Source organism: Tupaia chinensis, unplaced genomic scaffold, assembly GCF_000334495.1.
Source record: "Tupaia chinensis unplaced genomic scaffold, TupChi_1.0 Scaffold000147_1, whole genome shotgun sequence".
In the NCBI taxonomy this organism is placed as follows: domain Eukaryota; kingdom Metazoa; phylum Chordata; class Mammalia; order Scandentia; family Tupaiidae; genus Tupaia; species Tupaia belangeri.
The window spans coordinates 4,124,173-4,132,941 of record NW_006159617.1 but is presented as its reverse complement, the minus strand read 5'-3'; the positions used below and the strand labels follow the sequence as shown (position 1 = coordinate 4,132,941).

At 32.7% G+C, this 8,769-nt stretch overlaps 1 long non-coding RNA gene across 1 annotated transcript in view; it reads left to right on the top strand.

Moving 5' to 3' along the window:
* The window catches only part of LOC102499693 (uncharacterized), a 105,104-nt gene extending 97,412 nt beyond the window's left edge, over window positions 1-7,692 (top strand). Inside the window, exon 5 of the long non-coding RNA XR_003548915.1 lies at window positions 7,602-7,692. This is a non-coding gene — a long non-coding RNA (uncharacterized LOC102499693). The remainder of the gene's footprint in view (window positions 1-7,601) is intronic.
* Window positions 7,693-8,769: the final 1,077 nt, after the last annotated feature.

Here is an 8,769-nt window from a genome sequence, read left to right as displayed (position 1 = left end):
CTAAACAGTTCTCCCAGTGCATTGGTAATAGCTTGTAAAATGCATTTTGGTCTTCTGACATTCAGAACTACAAGTAATAAAGTTTAGTTGTCTAAATTTCCAAGTCATTAGTAATTTGTTAAACAAAATTAGAAAATTAACACACAATCCTACATGAATAACAAGACATACTGACTTTATTTTCACTGTGTAACTTGCACCTTCTCATTCAAATTGCCTTACACCACTATGTTCAAAGACTTTAGGCTAGAATGGGGTCAGCAGATGGAGTGGTGATAAAGGCAATGGATCCCCACATGGCTATTCATGATTCAAGTCCCTGAACCAGTGACATGAAAAATCACACTAGGTGCATGTGTGTGCATGCCCAATATTCAGAGAAGATAATGAAGGATTATTCCCTTTCTCTATGTCTCTCCAGTGAACACACATGCTCAACGGTAACCCCCCCAAAAATTTAAAAAGATTCTCTGCTAGAAAGTATTGTCCCAGCTTCATTATTTAGCCTCACCAGTGTGTTGTACTACCACTAGTTAGTTTATCAATTTATCAGAGACATTTTTATTATGATCAATGTTTTTTTACCATTTTCCCAAAGCACTCTTATTCAAAGTATGGCATACATGACATATTGATGAAACACTAAAGATTTTCATTTTCTGCATGCGGCTATCTTAATTTTTTTGTATGATTTCATATAATAAACAAATATAATCAAATTATTGTGCCTGTAATTTTACCGATGTTCATAAAAAACATGAGTCTGAAAATAAGTATAATACTCAATTAGGAAAAGAACAACTGACTTATGGATGAGATGTTGCTCCCAAGTTAAAGATGTTTAGAGGGCATGTGTACTTGCCAGAGAAAGGAGAGGCAGAGGCAGAGCGGAAGAAGAGAAAGCACCCCCATGGAGAGTGGTCACCTCACAATCCCTTCTTTTCCATCTCTCTCTACTATTGTGAATCTAGCATCGAGCATGTTTCTCACAACACCAGACTGAGGACTTGAAACATGTAGTTGACCATGTGGGATCTAGCTGCTCCAAGCACCAGGCCACACAGCCAGCCCAAAGATTCCTGACTTTTAAAAATGATAATCTTTAATAAGTAATCAGACTATTAGTCATTACTGAAATTTTGCACAAAGGACAAATTTACCCAAATTTTAAAATAAGTAAAAAATTAACAGAAACATGAATGAAAAGTTACCTACTGAAGATAATGTATATGGTGATATCTTTGACTTGATTGACATGCACTGCATTCATGCTTGGAAAAAAACATTTTGTACATTATGAAGATGTACAGTGATTAAATGTAAATTTTAAAAGTGCAAAACATAATCATGTAAATCTTCTAAGATCGAAATTTACTGCTACAAGACTTATAATTTGATATATATATTAGTAATTATTAACATCCCATACAAAATGAATTCCTTGGAGTATGAGTCCTCTTGGCCTCACTGCAGACCTGAAGGTGACAGTAAGGGCACAGCTTCACTTGAAACCAATTCCTCAGCTTGAATATGGGGCTATACTTTCACAGAAAGATACTATATTTCTCTATGAACTATACCTACTACATAGTTTGTATCTCAAAAAGTACTTATTTTCGATAGTCATACAGATATTCAATAAACATGGAAGCTCTTTGGACTTGAGACATTTAAGTAACATTAACAAAAAGCAGAAGTATTTTTTTATTCCTCATTTTGAAAACAATATTATGATTATTCGCTCTCTAAAGCTGAGTGAAATGTAAAGTATTTTGCAGGTTGAAAGACAGAATCTTTGATCAATATGATGTAGACCACATTGCATTCATTCGCTAATAATCATAATAATATATAATAGTAAATATGGGTCAAAATTAATTATGTGTGTAATAATATTACCTCCATTGAATATTTTAGCACAAAGTTATTAACTGAAAAGTATTTAAGTGTTTTTATGGTCTTTGAAAAGGGCACTGTATTTTCCTGTTTAGAAAAAAAGCCAAACGTCTATTACAATTGTATCACACTTTAAAACTTGTAATTTTCCTGCTCATTTTCTAAATAAATTACTACTGTCTCCCTTTGCTTTGCTGTAATAGAATAAGTCCATTGTATAAAATTAGACATGTATTTTCAATATAAATAATTTTATACAGATTGTATTTCTAAGCTTTTATAGATACCTAATTTACAGTTAAAGATTCTATATTGCCACTAAAATAATCAATTAAAATTACAAAAAAAATAACAAGTTGAATTAAAACCAAAAATTTGACTATAATGAAGGTTTTACTTTTCTCATGAATGTTGGAACTAAACAAAAAGCAATTTTAATTGGAAAAGAGTGAGAAACGATATGAAGTATTTTTAGTTGAGATAATAATTTTCATACTTATGACGTACAATGTGACTTTTCAGTACAAGAACACCATGTGTAATGTTTAAATCAGGATAAATATGCCCATTATCTCAACCATTTGTCATTACTTTGTGCTGGAAACATTCATTTTTTTCCTTTTTCTTTTTTTAGTTACGCTGAGATATGTAGTAAATTGTCATTAAATATTTTTAAATGAATTTCTGAGTGTTTTTAATGACTTTAAAAGGTGATGGTTGTATTACTTCATAATGCCTAATTTCATGTCTAGATTTAAATTTGCTTTTTCTTTACACAGCACTTCTCACATACTTTTCAAAAATAACAAATGACGAAAAAGAGCTAAGAAGGAAAACTGGCCTCCACAGTAGTTTACTGAAAGGGAAACGGAGGATTCATTTTTTAACTGGTCACACGTACACATAAAAAATATAACGAAGCATTTTTCTCGAATTTTTCTATCCCCCTCTCTTCCTCCTGCCCTTCTTTCCTCCCTTCTGTATATTTTCTTCTTTTATTCTTGTGTTATTTTTGTTTTCTGATGTAATGAAAACTAAATCTATTTTTTTAAACCAATGAAAGAATTCTCTTATGCATTAACTGCATACATTTTGAAAGGTTATATGATATCTCACAGAATTAGATCTCTCATGTTTTTATTTTTTTATTTTTATTTTAATGTTATTCACTCAATTTTTTTTTTTTTCTAGATATGAGAGGGAGTGACAGAGGCAGCACCTTCAACATTGCCCGGACTCTACAATCCACCCCCAGCCTTCTGTCAGTGTATGAGCATGGGATGCTCAGGGAGGTGTCCAGACTTGAACCTGGAACCCCTACATGTGGAATTGCCTCACATACTAATATTTTTTACTGTAGTATCACCAACTAGTTTCCTTCATGTTTTAAAGAAGGAAATACAGCTGTCCCTTTAAATAATTATAAAAATTAAGTGAGATTATGAGCTAATATTTATTTTGTCACAAAGCACTTTTTCAGTAAACTTAGCATTGATTAATAGGCCTTCTCTGTTTCTATTCGTGACATATATTTTTTCTTTCTCCTTGTGGTTTTTCTGCATGACAAACTGAAATCAGCTGAATTTCACTAAGGTTCTTATAAAAACAGAAATTTTGGTGCTTAGTATATAAAATTACTTTTATCATAATACATTGCTTTCCAAAGACTACTCTTCAAGAAGCGAACAGAGCAAAAAATATTCCTGGAAAACTTTCACGCTTATTTGTAAAGGCCAACAATTTCACAACTTTTTCAAATAACATGAGATGTAAACGTCAAACAAATGATAAACTGTTTAAGATTGTCCTTCATTGGCGGACAAAGGATTCAGTGATGTAAGAACTACAAATAAAGGATGCTTTAAATCATGTCCTATTTGCCCTTTGGAGGAGGAAGGAATTTTCACCATAGGATTATAGATATGGCTAAACACATGACACAGACCCTAGCGGAAATATGGAGAGCTGTTGCGTTATATTCACCCACTGATTAGGGAGAAGAGCACTACCTACCACACGAAGCCAGACAATGGCTACAGTCCAGAACAGAAGCTCTGAGGGACTGACCCACAAGAGGGTCAAGTTTCCCCTGGTCCCTAATTGAGGATGTGATGAGTTTGTTCAGATCATTCTGTGGACTGACAGGGAACTGTAATCTGCTACTTAAGAATAAGCAGAAACTTCACCTGGTCTGTTTTATAAAAAGGATCGTGTGGTTAGAGAATCTTATTTCTAGACACAGAAGACATTGAAATTTGTAGCTATAATAATCTTTTAAACATTTATATCATTTATTAAGAGAGAAAGAGAGGGGATTACCCTTGACAGAATCTCACCATGCCACAATCCTTCCACAAACCTCCCAGCCAGCCAAGATCATGGGTGAAACCAGTGTTTCAGGTCCACCTAAGATACGAACCCTTTGCCTTCCACATGGATCCAGCATTGTTCAGCAATGCTCATTGTCCATGGCACTGCAACTGCGCTTATGAAGAAGCCATTTGGCTTTCCTGATTTCACCAGTCAAGGTAGCATGTAATAACAGACTTTACATTTAGACATGTGACAGAAAGCCAAGGAATTAATATGGTCAATTTCCAGCCAGCCAAATCTAAAACAGGGTTGTGTAGTTAAAATAATGAGAATAGCCTCTTCTAATCTATATGAGCAGGGAGAAGAGATATTTCTTGGTATATGAAGCTAAATCTGCCTATCTAATAGGCATTTTCTAGATTCAAGTCACCCCAATTATTTTTGAGTGCAATTACTTTTAGTTTTTAAATATTGGAAATTCATTATTCCTTGAACAAAATTATCTTAAACTCAAAATAAATGGCAAAGTTATACTTTGCTAAGTCACTGGCATATTTAACAAATGGTCTTATTAGTTTTAAGAGAATAAGTATATAAAATTTCATTTTGTTCACTTGTTCTTTTTACTGCTAGAAATTAACAAGGTCTTTTAGTAAAGTTCTCATCAATCAAATTACCATTTTAAGTAAATTATTTAAATAAAAAAAGATTTTTTTTGTTGTTTTAAGTAGATGATTTAGATGTATCTATTGTGATTTGGGGTTAGTTTCAACCTCTTTATACTTTCTCTTTCCAAAAACATATGCTAATAAGTTCCCAGCAATATTACAAAGATAAACTGAAAAGCACTTTGCATAAATGAAATGGTATATAAATGCAAATTAATAGCACTAATGTATGTTATAATTATATATAGAATCTTCCAATATGAAGCACTGTCTTAAGTTAGGATGTATCCCCTGGGGGAGGATAAGAATGAAAGAGTTCGCAAACGGACAAATAAGATGGTTAAAGTAGAATGAAACTTAAGCGTATGCTAAAGGAAAGTAGAAGAGCTAAGATTATTTAGCCTGGAAATGTGAAGAGATAGAGTGAATATAATTGAGTTATTTAAGATTATGGAGGGTATAGTAAAAATTGATAAGATCCTTTTTTATGTGCTATTCCATAATACAAGAAGGAGAGATCACTCAAAACTAATGGAAGGTTAATTTAAAAGGAACAAAAGGAAATACTTAATCTTCACGTAGTGTAAAGTCAAACCACGTAATTCAATACTTTAAAAGATTACAGATTAAAATACAGACACTACATTTAAAAATAGGAAAAAAATTATAGTCAAAAGCAATTTTCCATATTAAATGAAGGAAAAAGAAAATGTACATCCAATGTAATTAAATAATGGTCATCAGTATTGTAATGTTGTTATTCTTTCTCTCAATGTAGGGTTATAATCAGGAGCAGACCAAGGAGACTGCTGAATTTTTAGTGTTCTTTCATTACTTGTGATTTTATTTTTAAGGAGAAAAGGAGGAAGCCATAGATGTGTTGACAACTCATTAGTGCTACACTCCATATTTATTTCACATTCTTTTTCTCCCGTATTAATAACCTGGATGCCTCTTATTAATTTACAGTCCCAGGGCCCAGCAGGGAGCATGATGGTTGGGGGTGCTGGATTCCAACACGGCTGACTGTGATTTGAGTCCTGAAGCTGGCAGCTTGCTTTCTCACTTTCCCTTTCTCTCTCTCTCTCTCTGATCAAATTTAAAAAAGAATAATAATAGCAAATGGAATTAAATAAATACATAAATATATTTCTTAAATTTATAATCTCTCTCACACACACACATATATATGTGTGTATATATGTATATTTATACATATATATATGTGTATATATGTATGTATATATATGTATATATACATATGTATGTATATATATACACACACATATATATGTATAAATTACAATATGTATACGTATATATGTGCTTAAATTACAATACAAATGCAATAAATGTTAAGATAAAAAAATTATCCTTCTAAATTTGTTGGTATCAGCCGAGTTTAGTAAAATTATTTTGTATTTTAATTTGACTATTTATCAAGAGTAAAAATGTTTGTTGTTTGTCAGTAAAATTTACATTTGAGAATTTATGGTAAATTAAAAAGAGGGTAATTTCTTTCTGTCTCTCTAAACATCTGATAATAAGGAAATGACTAAACAAATTAAAGTATACCCATTCATCAAAAAATTATGTAGACAGTAAGGCAATAATTATAGGAGACAAGGGAAATACCAGTAATCACATGATAAATATAAAAGACAGAGAACAATGTTAATTTCATCTATGATTTTGTAGCAATACAAATATCAGGTGTGCGTGAGAAGATATGGAAAAGAAGAAAGCAAACATGAAGACAGTTGTGTTCGTGTTTGAGATAAGAGGTCGTTTGCTTCCTTCCCAAATTTCTTTAAGTCTGTCATGTTGTTTTTCCAATGTAAGAAAATAATTAAGAATCTTGATGTTCCCATAAATATATATTAGAGATCATATAAAAAGTGGAAAGGAACAATAAAAATGTGTAAGATAGGACAGACTCCAGTACCGGCTTCTTCTGAAATAGCAGTTTCTGAAATAACAGACAGGTTTTTCGTTTGTTTGTTTGGTGCAAAAGATCCAGAGGGAGGAAAACACGTTGGGAAAACACTTCTGCAAACACCCTCGTCTTGTTTTATTGCCACGGGTAAAGGAAAAGAAAAGGTCCTTGAAAAAAATAACAATATATTTCTGAATTATGCTTTTCCAGCTGGGCTTCAAGTTGCTCTGAAAAGAACATGGCAAACAACTTAGGTATACAAACGCTTGAGACAATGTACAATACCCACAGGATTTGTTAACAAATGGCCCATTTAGGAAAGTAAACATTTTGCTTTCGTACTAGCACATTTCCACCAGGAAAGGATCACAGGGGTGCAAAATTCTACACTATGTACTGATATGCAAGGGTCTTTGATGTTGGGAGAAATAGTAGTTCCAGGGCAGTAATTTGTCTTGGGGAAAAAGTTGGATTGCGAATTGGAATCAGATTGAGAAGCTATATGGGACCTGTTGAGGCCAGGAATTTCATCACACAAAGCATATTTTTTTATATTCTTGTGCAGAATGAAAAGTTTTAAAAGCAATTTTAAATAAAAACTATATTTTCAATATCCAAATAATTGACAGTTATTTGCTTTATTAAATTACCCACATAATTGTCTAAAATCATGTTTGATGTGATAATCCATTTTCGATGTACATAGGAAACTGTCAAATTTTGGAAACCAAACCCATGATTTTTAAAGAATTCATTGCCCTTCTCCAAAATCTAATTTCTTTGTTCAGCCTGTAGCAATTGGCCATGAGGCTGAATTATGGTCTGATAATTAGCCTAAGTCTATTCCTTAGAAGTTGGAGAAGGAAAAATAACGACAAGAACAACTGGTGAGTACATTTTTATTACAGCAATGTTTGGTCGTTTCACACATTTCATTTTTTAGCAGGATTGTTTAGCTTTACATGACAGTGACTTATAAATGATTCCACAGTGGTTGACAGAAGTGAGTACACTTGCGGTTCCTTCACTCAGTATCTTATAGTTTGAGAGGTAAAGAAACAGATGATGTGCCCCAATCTCATCAAGAACATAAGGGGACGTTTAGCTGTAGTTTTGCAAACTCCTCAAAATATCTAGATCTTCCACAACTGGGAATAAATTCTAAATATTTGGGAAAAATTATTTTATTCTTTTTATTTTATTCTCTAGAATAGCAGTCTTACTCAGTGTTCTTCCAAATGCTTTAATAGAGAAAATCATATCTTCATATAAAGTCTTAGGCGAAGGCCCAGTAGATGTAAGAAACAAAAATCAAGCTGTTTCTTTAACATCACTTGGGAAATTCAGAGCTCCCTGACTTCTGAGCCCAGAACCATCTTTGTGAAAACTTCTGAATTCCCAATATCACACAATGTAAAGATTAATGAACTTCATGATTACATTCCTCTAACAGGTCGATGACAGAATTATCTCCCTGTCTTAAATTTGCTTTGCAAAGTAATTTGGAGATTGCTGCTACAGTTAATAACCATTTAAATCAAATCTTAACAAAGAATCCTTTTATACAAAATTGTCAAACAGTTATTTTCAAGACTAGCTTAAATTCATTGACATCTTTAAGTGAAGATTATTCATTTCAGACCAAAAAAGAATCGGTTATATTTTTAAATTACTATTTTTTTTTGTCAGAGGACACATGCACACACTAGAGAGAGAGAGATAACACACCTTGATGAGACATAGTCATATCATATTCTTTTTCCTCCATTTTTTCATCCCATCAGGATTCTGGACTTACATGCCCATGGCCTGGAGTGACTTTCAACAGGTCAATCATGTGTGACCTGGCCTTCCATGCACAGAGGTTAACCATTGTACTATGAGGCCAGCCCAAAGACTAGTTAATTTTTGATATATTGTTATTTTAAAACTGTATCTCTCTCATAGAGAGAGGGA